This window comes from Sander lucioperca, chromosome 17, assembly GCF_008315115.2.
Source record: "Sander lucioperca isolate FBNREF2018 chromosome 17, SLUC_FBN_1.2, whole genome shotgun sequence".
Lineage (NCBI taxonomy): Eukaryota > Metazoa > Chordata > Actinopteri > Perciformes > Percidae > Sander > Sander lucioperca.
Genome location: NC_050189.1, coordinates 9,229,862 through 9,247,547, shown reverse-complemented (window position 1 = coordinate 9,247,547; position 17,686 = coordinate 9,229,862). Strand labels below are relative to the sequence as shown.

The following is a 17,686-nucleotide window of genomic DNA, read 5'->3' as shown; positions in this document are numbered from 1 at the left end:
TGAGCGTTACTGCGCAGCCTCCAACTGAGCTTGAAGACATAGATATGACGTGAGCAACCTGTCTGAAAGTTGTAAGTCTTCTGGTAGCTGTGCCAAGAGAAATCTCAATCATTCCGAATCGTGCAGAGACGGAGAGCGTAGGTATATGTAAAGAGATAACATAGGCATAGGCTAATTATTGCTAACTAAAATGCTAGTTAACATTAGTAATTCAACTTAAACAGCTAATGTAAGTCGAAACTGCCTGCAAGCTTCTCCTGACTATACGGTAATTTCTCTACTGTGCGACAGAAAGTCGCGTGGTTATGACACAATCAGCCTATTTTTATAAAAACGTCTGCAACGGAGCCATAATGTGACATCCAAGGTAATGGAGCCTTTTATACATTGTTGCGTTTCTTTAAAAATAAACAATAGACAAATAAAGTCTTTAAACGCTTCAGATGTAAAGTTATTCGCTGTCAGAGTGACACCAAAATGAATGTGAGTCAATGGAATGCTAGCAGAAGGTGATGGCTTGTTAGCCTTCGAATCTCCCCATAGGAGGTATGCCTTCCGGATGCTCGCTTACCCCCTTGGATAAAAGTGAAAATGGCTGTGTAATTAACAGCTTGTTTAGATGCTTTTCTGCCCACTAGTGGTCAAAAAACACTTAACTTCTGACAGGATGAGACTGTTTCACTGCTTTCTGACATTTTATAGACCAAGCAATTAATCTAGAAAATAATCGGCAGTTAATTTGAAAATGATAGTTAGTTTTAGCCCCAATTTCAAATCCTCAACATAAAAAATTTAATTTAAAAAAGGTGCCCTACAACAATTAGTATCACTTAAATGCCAATGGATGGCATCTTTGAGTAGCCTGAAAATAGCACGTCATGTAGCAACTGCCACAAGTCTGTAAAGAAAGAGTGCCAAAGATTTAAAGTGTTAACTAAAGCTACAAAGATGAATCGATTAGTTGCTATTTTGTTAGTTGCTAACTATAAAATGAATTGCCAACTATTTTTATAATCGATTTGTTCATTTTTATTATATAAAATGTTTTATTAAATAAATTATATTAAAACAATCTCTGACTCCAGCTTCTTTAATGTGACTATTTTCTAGTTTCTTCTCTCCTCCGTGACAGTAAACTGAATATCTTTGAGTTGTGGACAAAACAAGACATTTGAAGACGTCATCTTGGGCTTTGGGAAACGCTGATCGACATTTTTTGATGCTCTATAGACAAAAAAAAAAAAAATCGATCAGTCGAGAAAATAATTGACAGACTAATTGACAATGAAAATAGTCGTTAGTTGCAGCCCTAGTGTTAATGCTGCTTTAAGTGTAACATCAAGACAGTTTGTCAATTTAAAATGTTCCATATGCAATTGAACACATTTGGTGATATATGATTAATAATCATGACGCCAAAATATAATGACACTGATCATTTTAGAAAGAGACAGATAAACACTGACACTGATGTCAACAAGGACAACAGGATGTGAATATCATCAGCCAAAATGTCAGAACAACTATTTCGGTCTGTTGCGATTCTGGGGGTGGGAATGTGTGTGTGGCCCATATGGTATCATGGGAATAAAAAGAGAAAGCCCCACACACACACACACACACACACACACACACACACACACACACACACACAAGGTAGTGACAAAATGGGACTCTTCAGATTGATACCAAATTAGAAACAGTTTTTTTTTTTCCCCCCCAAACAGACCTAGAGGAGCTTGGCAGGCAGGATGAACACTTGACGAGAGAGATAAGAGGGGGAGGGGGGTAGTGAGAGGTGGGGAGAGAGAACGTGAGAAAGAAAAAGGCAAAGGATTGATGGAGGAATTAAAATAACTTAAAAATGGAGTGAGGGCGGGTGGATCCATAGGGACTCAGTGTGTGTGTGTGTGTGTGTGTGTGTGTGTGTGTGTGTGTGTGTGTGTGTGTGTGTGTGTGTGTGTGTGTGTGTGTGTGTGTGTGTGTGTGTGTGTGTGTGTGTGGTGTTGTTTTAGCTGGGCAGCCTTGGATTCCATGTTGACCTTTACAAAGATAGCAGCTGGTCGTCTCTTACAGTTTTAAGTTTGGTTTGCCTGACCACAATGATCTGAAAAGCAGATGGAGAGAGAAGGAGAGAGAGCGATGACAGAAAAGAAATGTCTCTGTCCATCGACCTCCCTGGAAGGAAAAGGAAGTGAGAGAAAGGGCTCAAACTGAACTGAGAGAAACTAATTTGGCAATTTGTTATGTTCTATTTAGTCCTTTATCCAAAATAAAGCTTTCACTTTAACTGAGGAAGAAAGAGAAAAGTAAACTGAGTTTGGCTGAGCTGCGTTCTTTTAACTTTCATGCCAGGAAAAAAAAACCCACTTTGAATTTAGTTGAAAGGGACAAAGTTAAGAGCTGGTCGACTTGGGACAAAAAACTTCTTGCACATTGTCTAATTATTTATGGATGATTTTATCAAGTGACTTCTATTATGAGCACAGGCTAAAGTAAAAGAAACGGCAACCTATGAATTTCTGCAAATTTAATAATGAAATTTGTAGATTTTTCTCCTGATCGACTTACTAATTAATCAACTAATTGTTTTAGCACTAATAACTTTTACTTGGCTTCTTCCTGTAACACACTGTGTGGTTCTGGAAATATTAAAAGAAAGTTTTCATCCATTTTATAACTGAGGTTACATTTGCTTTGACCAAACTGTACAACAGAAAGAGCTTTGACAATGATGCAAAAATAGAAAACAGACACCAATCGTGTCTCCACAGGGAAGGAAAGATGGATGGATAGATGGAGTGATGATTCAAACACAGAGAGAGAGAGAGAGAGAGAGAGAGAGAGAGAGAGAGAGAGAGAGAGAGAGAGAGAGATGAAGGGATGAAGCGATGAAGCGATGAGACATGAAGGAAAGTGTGATATGCCATCCTCAGGTCTGCTTTACTATCATTTCACAGCTTAAACGTGCAAAGGTCAGCTGTTATTAATGGCAGGCCCTGAGGAGTGTGCAAGTGCGTTTCTGGGTATGTAAATGTGTGTGAGACAGTAAGTGTGAAGGCTTGCATGTCACACCTTTCTGCTCCAAATGCCATGTAGCCTGCCATTAGTGTCGTTGCTGTATCATCCCCACAGGGCTCAAGGCTCAGGGTGCGTCTGGAAATTTGACCTGACGCTCCCTTTACTGCTTCCATTTACATCATCATGAGCGGTTTTATTTTTCTGTTATGAGCCGAATTCTGCTCAGGAGAAGCCACATGTCTGCTTTCCACCTGAAACTCCTACATTTTTTTAAATCTCTTCTGCTTTGAAGATCTATTTTGCAAAAAACAGATATGGAAAAAAGAGATAGGAAATGCCATGTGTTAGCGGAGCATTGTAAGCTGTGCTTTTATTCAAAGAAAAACAGGTCTACACAACAAGATGGAGACATATTCTGCACTGTTTTGGTCAGTGGATCAGCTTAAGTTACTGCAGAGAGAACAAATATAGTACAGTACAGTATTATCACCCCTACTCAAAAACTGCATTACATCAATTTAGGAGATACTGACTTTCCAGAATAAACAATCAATTCAAACTACCCAACACTACGTGAAATCAAGAGACTGATTATCACTGCCCCTTTAAAGTGCCCATATTATGAAGAAAAAAAAATCACTTTTTCTGGGATTTGGGGTGTTATTTTGTGTCTCTGGTGCTTCCACATGCATACAAACTTTGAAAAAAACATCCATGCTGTTTTGAGTGAGATACGGGTTTCTGAATGTGTCCTGCCTTCAGTCTCCGGGTGAGCTGTTCAAAATCTGCACGGCTTTCTACGTCACTAGCTGAAACGAGGGGGCTAAACCATGCTAGCGGTTAGCCCCCTCGTTCTCAATGGCAAAACACTGCTTCCACACACACAAGTTCACCATAATCTACAAAAGAACTACTTACATGTCCCTATTCTGCAGGTATTCCACGCAAAGTTGGAAGTGCGCCCTCGTTTAGAAGAAGTCTCCTGGCTAATCCTGCCTTGTACTGACTGCAGTTGGAGAAACAGCTAGCTAGCAACTGTGATCCTTACCTAGCTACTGCGTGTGTGCGAATCCCAACAAAGATGTTACAGAAGTTGAGATGTCTCACTCTGTAGCTAAAACAGAGACCTGAACACAGGGTGAAAAGAGGAGCTGCAGCAATGTGCACTACAACAAAAATATGGTGTTTTTGGATAATTAAACCATGTAAACCTATTCTGGTACAACCTCAAAATACAATTATGAACCTGAAAATGAGCATAATATGAGCACTTTAAACACAGTTAACGCCGTTTCCCCGCAAAACAATCTCAGTAGTGCCTCTTGCTAATTGGCTAAATTGGATGGTGATGAATCCGTCTGTCCAGGAAATGTTCAGATAAACTTTCTCTCAGTCAAAATGGGAGTTAATCGGCTGCTGTAATTGATAGAATTCATTATGATTCTCCAAACTTAAAAAGCAACAAAATGTCAACCCGTCCCGGTCTTTTGTCTCTTCCAAAAGGACAACAAATGCGGCGTAAACGCAGAACGAATGGGGTGTAAATGCATGCAGTGTTGCTGCTCCGCTCCACCTGATGTATTTTTGGCTTCCGCTGTGTCCCAGTTGTGGGTGTTGGGAGGCAGGTGAAGGGTGTCTTGTGACAAAATGCCTGGTGTGTAGCCTATTTTCCAGGTTTTGACCTTCCCTGAATACACCGCTGTGAGGAGAACGAAGATGAATTGGAGCGCCGAGGCTGTCCAACCCAGAGAAAAAAAAAAGAAGAAGAAGACTTAACTGATGGATATTAGTCTCATTTTGTCATTCTATTTGCCTGTTTCTCTGCCTTCCTTGTTGCCATTTCGCTTTTCTCTCCATCTCTTTCTCTCTCTCAGAGTAATGGAGTGTTTGAGGTCAACTCAAGGTTCACAGCGAGGTTTTGGACAAACAGCAGTGCAGATTGTCTGTTGTTTAACCTGCGCGACATGGAAACACAGCACGCCACCACCAAATGAAATAGAGGAAAATGGATTACAGTTAACGCAGAAGCAGAGACAGAAACAGAACGACGTTAACCTCTACAGCTAAAGACATGATGGTGTTTGTTTTTCCAGGTCATCAAAGGTTAGAAATCTTATTTTTTTCCCTGCGCACACACTTATCATTCTTCTTTTTAACTCCTTCTCTCACTCTCAAAAAGGTTTCCTCGCTCTCTTGTAATTTCTATCACCTCCTTTTTTTCCCCTTTCACTGTCTTCTTCCTTAGTGTCATGTTCAGGTCACATCAGAAGAAGCCAGGGAGCAGGATGACATTTTGCTGCTACAGCTTGAAAGTGTTGATGTAAATAACTCTGAAGTAGTTGGTACGTCAACATCCAAGACATTGCTTACAACGGAGCTTTTGTAAGAGCGTATTATAATGAAGCTGCTATGCTTACCATCGGTAGGATTGGGCATCGAGAACCGGTTCCGACTTGGAATCGTTTCAAAAATTACGATTCCAATAGAATCGCTTTTTAAATGGAATCGTTTGGAAAATGTGGTTTCGGATCCGATCATCGGTTCCAAAATTAACGCGCACATGTGTTGGTTTCAGTAGTGGCCGCCGTACTTCCAGGCGCTTTTTGTGTTGTGTGGCTTTATTTTATGTTGAAAAAGTCCGGTAAAACTGTAAATCACCATTGAATCAAAATAAAATGTTCCTCTTATCTGCAAAATAAGCATGTGACCCGTTTCAACTCCACCCCTCAAAGAATCGGAATCAAGATTTGATAAGAACTGGAAGTGAAAGGAAGAATCGGAATTGGAATCAGAATTGTTCAAATTAAAACGATGCCCAACCCTAACCGCTGGTGTAGAAACAAGTTTCTAAAGTTTGGAATGAGAAATTAAAAAAAAAATGTGTTCTGAAAAATGTAACCTGATTGATTACAAAAAATTCTCGTTCGTTTACTTCATATAACTATACGTCCTGACTAAGGTTAAACAGGTTAGAACCAGCCTGCTGTGACCCCTGGCGCTGGATCTCTCGAGCTGCTACAGCCACTAACTGAAGGTCCGTCTCTGCGAATTATGACAGTGATATGGGGCCACAAATGAGACAAGAAGCAGCGCACCCCTTTGCCTCACTCCCCGCCGCTAGGAGACTACTTTCGCCAGGAGAGTGGAGACACTAATCTTCAGTTAGAAAATGTTTTTTTTTAATAACCCAGAATGTAAAATGGAACTTGGATGCAATAAATGGGTTTAGTTTTGACAGATAATATATCAAAAAATAAATAATATATGAAAAATCTCATTTCTCTTTAATAAAACAAATTTCTTATCCGATTAACCGATTAGAGCTGCAGCCCTAATTTCTGCCTTTAACAAATTGCATGATTTGGCATTTTTTGCTGAGCAGTTTTTTGCATCAGGTCTGTAAGTCACTCCAATTTTCACTGAATTAATACATAACCAAGTTGAATGATATACTCTTTTTATACACAATTTTCCTATAATTGGTTGAAAAATGTCCTGTCATGCCCTATTTGTAATAACTCTTGACAATACATGAACAGAATAGCATTCCTGCACGTCCTGCAGGATTTATAAGAATTTATTAATAGCATTAATTAATAGTATTACATTACATGTCATTTAGCTGACACTTTTATCCAAAGCGATTTACAATTGCTATGTATGTCAGAGGTCGCACGCCTCTGGAGCAAAAGGGGTTAAGTGTCTTGCTCAGGGACACATTGGTTGATGTATCGCAGTGGGAATCGAACCGAGGTCTCCCACACCAAAGGCATGGGTCATATCCACTGCGCCATCACCATCCCCATCCATCCATAATAGTAATATTATATATAGAATTTATTAAAGAGCCATAACTCAATCTGGCTTTGTCCTTATAGCCCTAGGAATTTAGGCATTACACAAACGTTTGCAAGACTGTCTGTCACCGTGTATATTTAGATGCAGATTAAAAAAAATGTAAAGCCATTTTCTGTAACTAAAATTACAAATTTTGAGGATTGTGCAGACTTTCAGCCGACGGTTCTTATTATGTTGTTAAACCATTTAGTCAATGCTGATTATTTATGTGTAATGGCTACGTTTAAATACTATCTGTTATTATGCTGCACAAAATATGGCTCAACCTGTTGAATGTTATGACAAGCCTAAGTATACTGTATTTCTGTTACTGTAAAGTTGTGTGTGTGTAGTATGTGTGTATATAATTTACTAGTTAGAGAGCGTGCACACACACACACACACGGGAGAAAGAATCAATATTTCCATTCAAACATCGGTTTCATTTTCTACAGATTAGAGGAGACTGTTTCTCTCAGCTCCATCACCAACCGACCACCGTCTACAACACTGTCACAGTCGGTGTCCTCACAGGGATGATGAAAAAGGGTGAAGATATGGGACATATGAAGCCACTGAAGGGTCTCAATAGTTAACAAATGTGTGTGCTCGTCCACATTTTGTCTCTCTACATCCAATTTCCACCGTCCATATTGTCCAAATAAACTGTCAACCCTGAAAAGGCTGATAAAGAGTGTATGCGTTTGTGTGTGTGTGTCACATTATTTGTCCTGTGTTATTGGAGCTCTGGGGCCACAGAGTCTTCTATAAACACCCAGTTGTGAATTATTCAACAAATAAACACATCCTCACACACACATTGTATTTGTGCTCATACAAACCCAAGCTGACAAATTCAGACAAAATACATATTTTAAAGATGAATAAATGTTATTCAATTCACTAGATAAACACACACACAAACCAGTCACATGTATGTCCAGCCATGAGACACACATGTCCACACACACACAAATATAATATATAATAAGTGTGGATTTCATTGTTGAAAGGAGAAAAAAGGCTGATGGATCTCACACACACACAAAAAAAAATTTGGCTGTTGGTCAGTTCAGTAGAAGGTGAAACAAACACTGCTGTTACATCCAATGACAGGGCGACACCTACAGTTTGATTAAAGGTAGTGCATTGGAACTACCTGTTCTGCTCAGATTGACAAGGCGTGATAAACTATTTTCTTTTCTATTAATTCATGCACTCAAATTATTATTCCAAGACAAAAAAAGTGCATAATTTGAGGGTGCAAATTAATAATTCATGCTTGCGATTTATCAAAACGTACCGCTAATAGACTTTTATACGGTAAAATATTAGGCCTGTATCTACTGATTGTTTCCATTGTTGATTAATGTGTTGATCTTTCCAATAATTAAGGAAACCAAACTACAACACCCAATCACAACACTGTTACTCAACTCAAACAACATAACACAAACAAAGGTGGAGCAGAATATCACAAGGAGAATTCATTAATTTTTCAATTCAACAAAACTGAATAATTTTCATGTATCATTACTAGGGCTGCTCAATTTATCACAATTTTATCAGAATCACAATATGGATTAGTGCAATATCCAAATCACAGGAGGACGCAATATGTGTTAAATATGTGTGTAGTGCTGCAGAGACATCCCAGACTACAAATCGTATCCTACAGACTAAAGTAAACATCTTTGTTTGGTACAGATCCACGCACTTTAATCATTTTCATTTTAATATTTTTCAATGAAAATGAGAATAATGACACAAAAATGATCATTCCCTTCAAAATTGTGAATCATATCGCAATATCAGTCAAAATCACAATTACATATTTTCCTCATATCGTGCAGCCGTAAATATTACAAATGTAGGGAACCAAAACAGGGACTGACTATTTTCCAAGTAGCAACTAAAATCCCAGGGTCAAATCCATTTTCACAGTCCAACAAACAAGCCCTTCAACAGACAGTTTAATATACCCTGTTTCCAGTTCTTGAGAAATATCCTATTTGTTTGATAAATTGGTTAATCAATTAGACTATAAAAGTGTATTTTCTGTCATATCTACAATGTTGATGTCTACAATGATTTTCATGTTAAATGTGGCCAAAATAATGAGGTAAATGTATTTCAGACAATTCCCCGTGAGCTAAAACGTTCAGATTTCCAACTGTTCTGAATGCTCTGGTTTCAACCGTTTTTTCTACTCTCGGCTTAGTGTTACGCAACTCTAAGCTGGCCTTCTATGATTGGTCATCTGCTCCAAGTAGGCAGGAATGGAGTGTTTTTTTTTTATGTTTTCATGCTAATCTAATGTGTTTGTAGCTTGAAACAAGCTAGCGTGGACCGCTGGTTAGCTTACAACGCTAGTATTTGGGGCACAGGGAAAGTAAAAACAAATCGCTATTTATACCACTAAAAAGGCTCAAAATATCACCAAACTTCAACGGTAGCATAATGAGGGTCCCTACATGTAAACCAAAGCATTGAGAACTTTGTAAGTGTACAGACAGTTTATTGAACGAAGAGTTGCGGGAGCTCCGTGAAAGGGCTACGAGAGAGAGAGAGCTACCGGTAGTCAATGCCGCAACACAGCCTCGTACTCCGGGAAACTGGTGGTGTACCTGCGGACATTGTGACGCTATGGCCACCGAAAAGGAGTGTCTGTGTTGCATGGAGTGAGACCTGTTGCGTCGCGATGCCCAAGAGACACAGTGTTTTGTACAGTCTTAAGATTTCCCCTTTCTGATAAACAGGGCTGTACTTGAAACTTTTTTCCATGTCCCGAAAATAAATTGGAGACGGCGACCCAGACCGGAGGGACCAGATGGAAAGTTATCCACCGAGTAAGTACACTAGACATGTTACGTTTTACATCGGTGCGATTATTTCAGATATATTGAGCAAATTGCTTTTGACTTTAGTATGCATCGCCAGCTGTAAGTCATGAGTGGCTTTCAAGATGGCGGCCGCATGTAAACATGAACGTGAGTGTCTTTATAATGTATCTTGTCAATAAACTGTCTGTACACTTACAAAGTTCTCAATGCTTCGGTTAACATTTAGGGACCCTCATTATGCTACCGTTGAAGTTTGGTGATATTTTGAGCCTTTTTAGTGGTACAAAATAGCGATTTGTTTTTACTTTCCCTGTGCCCCAAATACTAGCGTTGTAAGCTAATCGGCGGTCCGCGCTAGCTTGTTTCAAGCTACAAACACATTAGATTAGCATGAAAACATGTCCCAGAGAGCGACAGAGTGGGTACACATCTGTTATTAACCCTTAGGTTCATTTTGCGCCGGAATTGTCCTTTAAGCCATTGCGGTGTTAACATTGTCGCATGTAACAACACGCTAACGGCAGTAAAATATGTCATCTTGGCTGCCAGTGTTGTTAAATTCTCCCCAATTCCGAGTCACATTACTCCTGAAACATTTTCTGTTAGTAGTATTTGGTTTAAAAACCTTTATCTGCAATTTTTGACTGTAGAAATTGCTGCTATATTCTATTAGCATCACTTATATATAACTGTCACACGCTAAAATGAGTGAGCACAATAACCAGTTAAAATGCAATAAAAGTTATAATCCATATAAAGGTAACAATTTGTTATATGTTGGGACCCCCTCGAAAACGAGATGGTACATCTCAAGGGGTTTATCCTAATAAACAAAATTTGATATAAATTTACGGATTCAGGTTTAGGAGCAATCTAGTCTCGCATTGCCAGGTTCTACACTCCATTGCATTGTAGAGTAAAGTCTGGCTACACCACACATACGTTCTAGGATAGAAAAAAAAATGTTTGCATTTCTTTAAACCAATCAGAATCGTCTCGCTAAGCTATGGATGCAGCGATGGTGGCTCTGCAAAATAGTATCGGAAAGGAACTTTTGGTGGAACATTTGTTCCCCCGCAAAAGAAAACGCCACATAAAATATTACATGGAGTTAATTATTTACACAATACAGTAACTTGAGCTATTTAAATTAGCTGGATAAATGGTTACACACATTGTAATTTCCCCTTGCAGGATTAATAAAGTACAAAAATTAAAAAAAAATTGTTTTAAAATTTTAAAAATGTAACTGTAATTTTCATTTTAAGCCATGGGAGGTCGTCAGTCGGGTACAGAGCTTGACTGTAGAAATTGCTGCTATATTCTATTAGCGTTACTTCATTAAATAATATCCACTTGGTTGTAATGTTTAATGTCAGGGTAATGTATGTATTCTTTCTTGTCCAATGAGAGTTAATATTGTATTTAGTTTTAAGGATTGTAATTCTTGTGTGGTGCGTTAGGATTGTCTCTGACTCAACGCTGTAACAGCGCGTTCTGAACAGAAACAGCGTGGTCTGTCATTGTTGTGGCGTTTATTCCTTCATCTTTCTCTTTTCTTTTTTTTTTAAAACAAAAGTGCAGCATGTTCAGTTTCACTGGGCACAGTGTTGAAACTATTTTCATTTGGATTCAATTCAGTTTGCTAACAAGTTGAATTCAGCCTGTAGCTTTATTACAGTATCAGATCATTACCATAAATGCAGACGTAAACATTCACTCTGTTGACTTCTACTGCGACTCACCTGTAGAGGCCGATTTTTGGCATTTTTTTTACATAATCGGCATCGGCCAATATCAAGCCGATTAATAAGCAGGCGCATCTGCGGGCAGCCTAGTGTTAAAAACATGAATAGGCGACATTTTTTACAGCGTACCCAGACCAGCTGCCTCCAGCCCCTCCCCTCGTGAATTCTTGCGCAGTGTGTCTTGCACAGTCACTTCAGGTTCAGACGCTATCGTTAGCAGTAGCATGTTGCTGTTGTTCTTGCCTTGGGATTAACTGTACTAATAAAACCGTACAAAACACCGCGGCCACACCGCTGTGGAAGCTCCCCGAATATCATTTATCAGAGTCTGGTTGTTACCCCTGTCCATGGCAGTCTCATCCACTCCTATAACGGAGCTAACTGGAGCTAGCTAACCGCTAACGAAGCTAACCGCTAACGGAGCTAATCGTCGCTAACAGAGCCTTCAGTTCTCCGTGCCTGTATCCATTAACTGCATCTATGGATTTGAGCACGAATAAAACCCTTAATTTTATTAAATTGGCTGTATTAAATTACAACTAACAGTTGTTTGAATGACAGAAATCTGCTCAGATAAGATCCTAATGAGGTCAACACATAGACTGTATATATTAGTGGACAGCGCATCCGGTTCAGCAAAATGCGGCAAATGCGGAAGTGCCTTAAACCTGCATTCTATCTGAATTCCAGCAGGGGGCGAAACGTGCGGTTGCAAAAAGGAGGTCCATTTCTATAGAAGTCTATGGCGAAATGACCCACTTCTCACTTGATTTATTACCTCAGTAAACATTTCAATTAAGAGTTTATATTCTCAATCGCTAGTTTTAAGTCTTCTGCAACACAGAATGATGTTAATTTTTTGAATTATGGTCTCGTTGATTTTAAAATCGGCGATAAAGCGGGGATGTTTTAGGGCGTGGCTATGATGTGATTGACAGTTCGCGGCCTGTCAATCATGACAGAGGTTTAGCAAAGCTTATCCATGGCACGTAAACTTCACTTTGGGGGTTGACCAGCTTTCGTCTTCGTGACTGTGACAGTTGGTCGCCTAATAATGTCTTGTTCAACGTTCGGTTGTACGACAAGACACTCAAAGGAGTCGGCAGTTCAGTTTTTCCGGTAAGTAACGTTACATTTTGTTTTAATACCGTTTTTCGTTAGCATCCCAATGAATATCAGTTAGCTAGCTAGATTGCACCTTGCTAACCAAGCTAGCGGGCTAACTAATAACGTTATGCAGACCAGACCGTATAAACGGATTAAAATTAATATATTTAACGTTACAGTCGTATACAGTAGGTATGCACAACGGTCTCGCCGGTAATCTGTTTTTAACCATATGTGATGTTATTGCTAATCGATGCGCATATAATGGTAATGTTAGCTTAAAGTCAAAGCCTGATATAGCTAACGTTATAGTGCAAATTCATATAAACCCTATTCGCACGGGATTAGAATCATTTTGGGACCGCGTGTGATTTAGGAAGTACCCCCTCACATCTGAGTTTTGTGTGGGGCATTCGCACGGGACAAGCGGAGATGCTTTTACTTGAATATACTGAAATATATGTACCCCGCCCGAGAGTTGGGCAACGTTACCCGGAGGCGCCCGAAGGACAGGCACAGACACCCACACAGCATCACCGTCACCCTCACCTCGGACAAAGCCGCGCTGGAGCGCGTCGACGGACGGGGCAGTAGGCCAGAATATCCGTTTTTGCAATAAAATGTCGCACATGAAAAAATATATATATTATTGTAAAGTTACATAAGTGTTCTATCTTCAAAAATCTTCAGTTCTGCAGCCAAATGTATAAAGCACCAGGTTCAATATTCTTTTCTTTTCTCAAAATTCTAAATACATTATTTCAGACTGTTAATGTACCTAACAAGCATGCTGCAGGAGTTATTAACCACTGTTGTTGATGCTGTTACACTGAGGTCTTTCTTCCACTTACTGTAGTTGTGTCTGCTAATCTATTTGAAGACCTTCTGTCAGCACATAGTCTGTTTTAAGATGAGTCACATACATGTTACAATCTATATTTACAAATTCTGTTTATTACTAAAATGTACATATCACTAAAAAAGTGTTGCGTACAATACACATTGTCAAAGATAAATTTGACATGTAGGAGTATGTTTACTTAATACTGCATGTCCTCAACTGAAGCATGCCTTCATGTACAAGCTCATATATTAATATAAATCATTGTGATCTACCATGCCTTAACTACATGTTTGTCTTTTACAAAGGTGTCCACACTGAAAACTGAATGACCAGAGCCAGAGAGAAGACCTGGTGTATAGAGCAGCGTATTTGGTGCCATTCATCTTGTTGTGGAAAACAGATTGCATTGACCACATCCAAAGTTCTCAAATGTGTTCTGATTATAACGATGCCAGAAAATCATTTTCGGTTCAGCTTCTTCTGCTGAAAGGACAGACCAACTTTTAGCATTTTAGCAGTCATTGGTATTTAGAGGTTCAAAATGTGAGTCCTGTAATAGATGTGTCCTCTTGTGTTACTGTTAGGCCTGCTGCTCCTAGGTAGCTTCTCTGTCTCTCCTCCCTCCCTCTCTCTGTCTGTCTGTCTCTCCTCCCTCCCTCCCTCTCTCTGTCTGTCTGTCTCTCCTCCCTCCCTCTCTCTGTCTGTCTCGTATTGCAGGACTGGAGTCCAGAGTGTGGGAGTCTGGGTTCCAGCTGCCTCTCATCTACCACAATCAACCAACAATTTGTGATAATACTTTTGTTATAATGAATTTGCAATAACCTTACACAGATTAAACAGCACCTAGTGCATTTTCAATTACCTACTAAACACTTGACTATGTATGTCAAAATAAATATGTCTATAAATTAATCTAAAAGGATTTTGGTGAAGTGTTTTCATGGTGATTAAAATTGACAAGTACATAAAGACACAAAAGAAAAGCACAAACTACATTTCCCTGATCCTTCTTTGTCAACATTCAAGTATGGTAACATTTCAGAAATCATATTTTTGTTGATTAAAGCCAAAATAGACTTTTAATCAATTACAAATTTTATCAAATTACCAATGTCTTCTTGTATGACTACAATATTGTGTATGTTCCTATAGTTGCTTCAGAAAAACAAATGTAGCTTTAGAAAGACCTTTATTTCACATTGAAATGGGCATTAACTTCAAAAACTACATAAACCACAAATAACACTGGCAATATTTTTAAGATTATGTTAGGGTTAGGGGTTAAATTGATGAATTAAATAATGTAGTTCACCTTTTACAATCCGGTGTACATTCCACACATAAAACACTGCTGTGGGTCAAGGTAAGACATGTCTGCATATGAAAAAAAAGGTAGTTGAATCACTAGTGTCACATTGTTAATTACAGTAGAAATGGTTGACATTACAAACCACAATATAAAAATATAGCTTAACATATAAAGCTTAAAACACTTGTGCAGCACTCTGTTCAGTCAAGTCCAAATGCCTGGGTAAAGAAATAAAAGCTGCCTTTACAATTAAAGTGAGCATAGTGTGACAGTCTTTTGGTTGTCTGTAATGCACAGTGGAAAAAAAAAACCTTGCGAGCCTTGTCGATCTTCCCCGGATTGTTAACAGCCCTCCACCTGCATCTCTGGGTGATGCCAGAGAAGATGGACTTACTTCTGAGGTATTGGGTGGGTGCACATGCCATCGTGTCTCTCCACACTCCTATTTCTGAAAGAAAGAGTCATCAATTTCCATTTGAGCCCCTCATAGTTAAATATATATGCACACTAGCATGTAACTGTACTTCATTAATTATCGGGGGAGAATACAGATGAATCAACAACAGTCTATTGTTCTTTAGTGTAACTTTAATTTAGTTAAATGAGCTTATTTCTGCTAACGTTAGCTCTTAAAAGCATGTAAAGGCTAAATGCGCCAACCATAGACTGATGGAGCAAACAGTAGCAAGACATTATCAGTGCATTATGGTTATTACAGTTAACCAAACGTTCTAAGAAACTTGGTTATACATCTGCTAATACTTAGTGTTAGATAATGATAAGCATTAACAATCCCCGTTTTGCATTTCGCTGACACTACGTTTAAATTAGGGCAACGTAAACTTCGATTTGCAGAAAATTAACGTTAGCATGTTTTACCAGTGGCTAGCTAACGTTACAGACAATTTACATGGTAACTTCAGATACATTTACTTTACAATGTGACTCATCTTATATGTAATATAACTATTGGACAAAGATATATTTAAAACCTAGCGAAGCTATATCTTACCTCGAATTATGTATGCTAGCTTTCAGCAGCAGTTGCATCCAGATTGCCAGTGAACGTGTGTAAGGTAACGTAGAGTGTAAGCAGCGTTGCCAACTCCAAAAAAAAAAAAACAGTCAGACACCGCCCAATAGTCTATGGCTCCTCCCTCACTCCGCCCTCTCGTCTAAAAACGTCACATCCGCAACCAGGATGGCTGCGCCCATAAACGCAAACTCGACGACGGATAACTGATCTCCACAAACCAATGGGTGACGTCACTCATGCTCTGTCCATTAATATATACAGTCTATGGGTCAACAGGACATTTAACAGTAGGACCCCCCAAACACTGATAAAACACTTCAACAAATGAACAATGATCTAACAAACTATGAAGGACTAAAAATGACAGAAGGAAAAATAAATAAATACATAAATATATAAATAAATGTATAAATACATAAAATACATATAGAAATGCATAAATAAATACATGTAAAAATACAGAAATAGCTATTTATATTTCCAAAATGTATTTATTTTCACTATATTTCTGCATTTATTTATACTTTTATTTATTTATTTATTTTTCCTTCTGTCATTTTTAGTCCTTCATAACAAACAAGGTGAACAAGAACTGACTTTAGATAGCCCTAGTCTTATGTGATTCAACAGGAGTTAGGAGAAAAATAGTGTTGAGATTAATAATAACATGTCACTTTCTGTGAAGCTTGCAGATTTGTATTCTCAGAAGTTTAATAAATGCTGCACTAAACTTTATTTTTTCATTGAAAGGTTTATTTGACAGTTTATTTTCTTCCTACCTGTTTCGTTTATTTAATATATTTTTCATACATTATTTATACAATATACAGTAGGCATGTTTTTACATTTTTAATTGAAGTAGCCTATACAGTGTAGATTGGTGAAGTGTTCAATAAATGTTTTTGTTGAGAAATTCTGTGTATATTAGTGTTACATTTTATCTTTCAAATAGAGGTTTAAAAACAAGCACATATCAGCCAAATATCGGCCAAAATATCAGCCATCGGCCATCGGCTGACCCTGATTTCTAAAGATCGGCATCGGCCAGAGAAAAACCATATCGGTCGACCTCTACTCACCTGCTTCTTTCTCTCCCCGACGTACCAACGAGCTACGGGCCAAATAATGAATCCTTTCGTTCTTTAACATACGATCAGAGCCACCTTTTTTCTTTTTCGCTTGCCATATGCCGCACACGTGGCTTTATTCCTCAGAGAATAAAACACTGTGATTTACTTTGACATGCACCTGATGTTAGATACACGTTTTAAACACTCTCTGCCTATTTATAACTACTCATTTACACACACACACACACACACACACACACACACACACACACACACACACACACGGCAGGGTAGGACAGTGTCCAGGACCCTTGAGAGGCCCAAAAGGATATAGATATAATACTGATGTTTAAATATAGCCTAACTGAATTATGCATCTGTTTCTAACTAACAAGTGTTAGGAGGTCACACAGTATTCTTGACAGCACCAAACACTGACACACAGGTATCCCAGTGCGCTTTCCAAGAGAAAATTTAAGGGAAAATAAAGCCTTCATTGCAAAACTCCCAAATGCAAACTCCTTTTTTGTTGCACCCACTGAAACCACTAGCAGCACTAACACTCAAATGTTAGAAGATGATGGCACCAGTAGCCTACTCTCCTTTTCCTCTGACCCTCATGGAAACAATGGCCACGCTAATGAAATAATACCGGAAGAAGAAAATTGCATTCAAGAGCAGGGGACGAGGCAACCATGACAGGGAAGCAGAGGGTAAAAGGTAAATAACTACATGTAAATAACTTCTCAGTTAGTGAAAAGGATCTATCTATAGAATCGCTATTAGGGCCCCTAATCACTACATCCAGTCCTGACAACAGTATTTATAACAGCCTGGCACAGCAGCCAAAAAAGAAAACTGACACATCTGG

The 17,686-nt window shown here is 38.7% G+C and overlaps 1 long non-coding RNA gene across 1 annotated transcript in view; it reads right to left on the bottom strand.

Moving 5' to 3' along the window:
• LOC116053115 overlaps positions 1 to 17,686 on the bottom strand; it is a 41,451-nt gene that overhangs the window by 22,747 nt on the left and 1,018 nt on the right. The window lies entirely within an intron of this gene.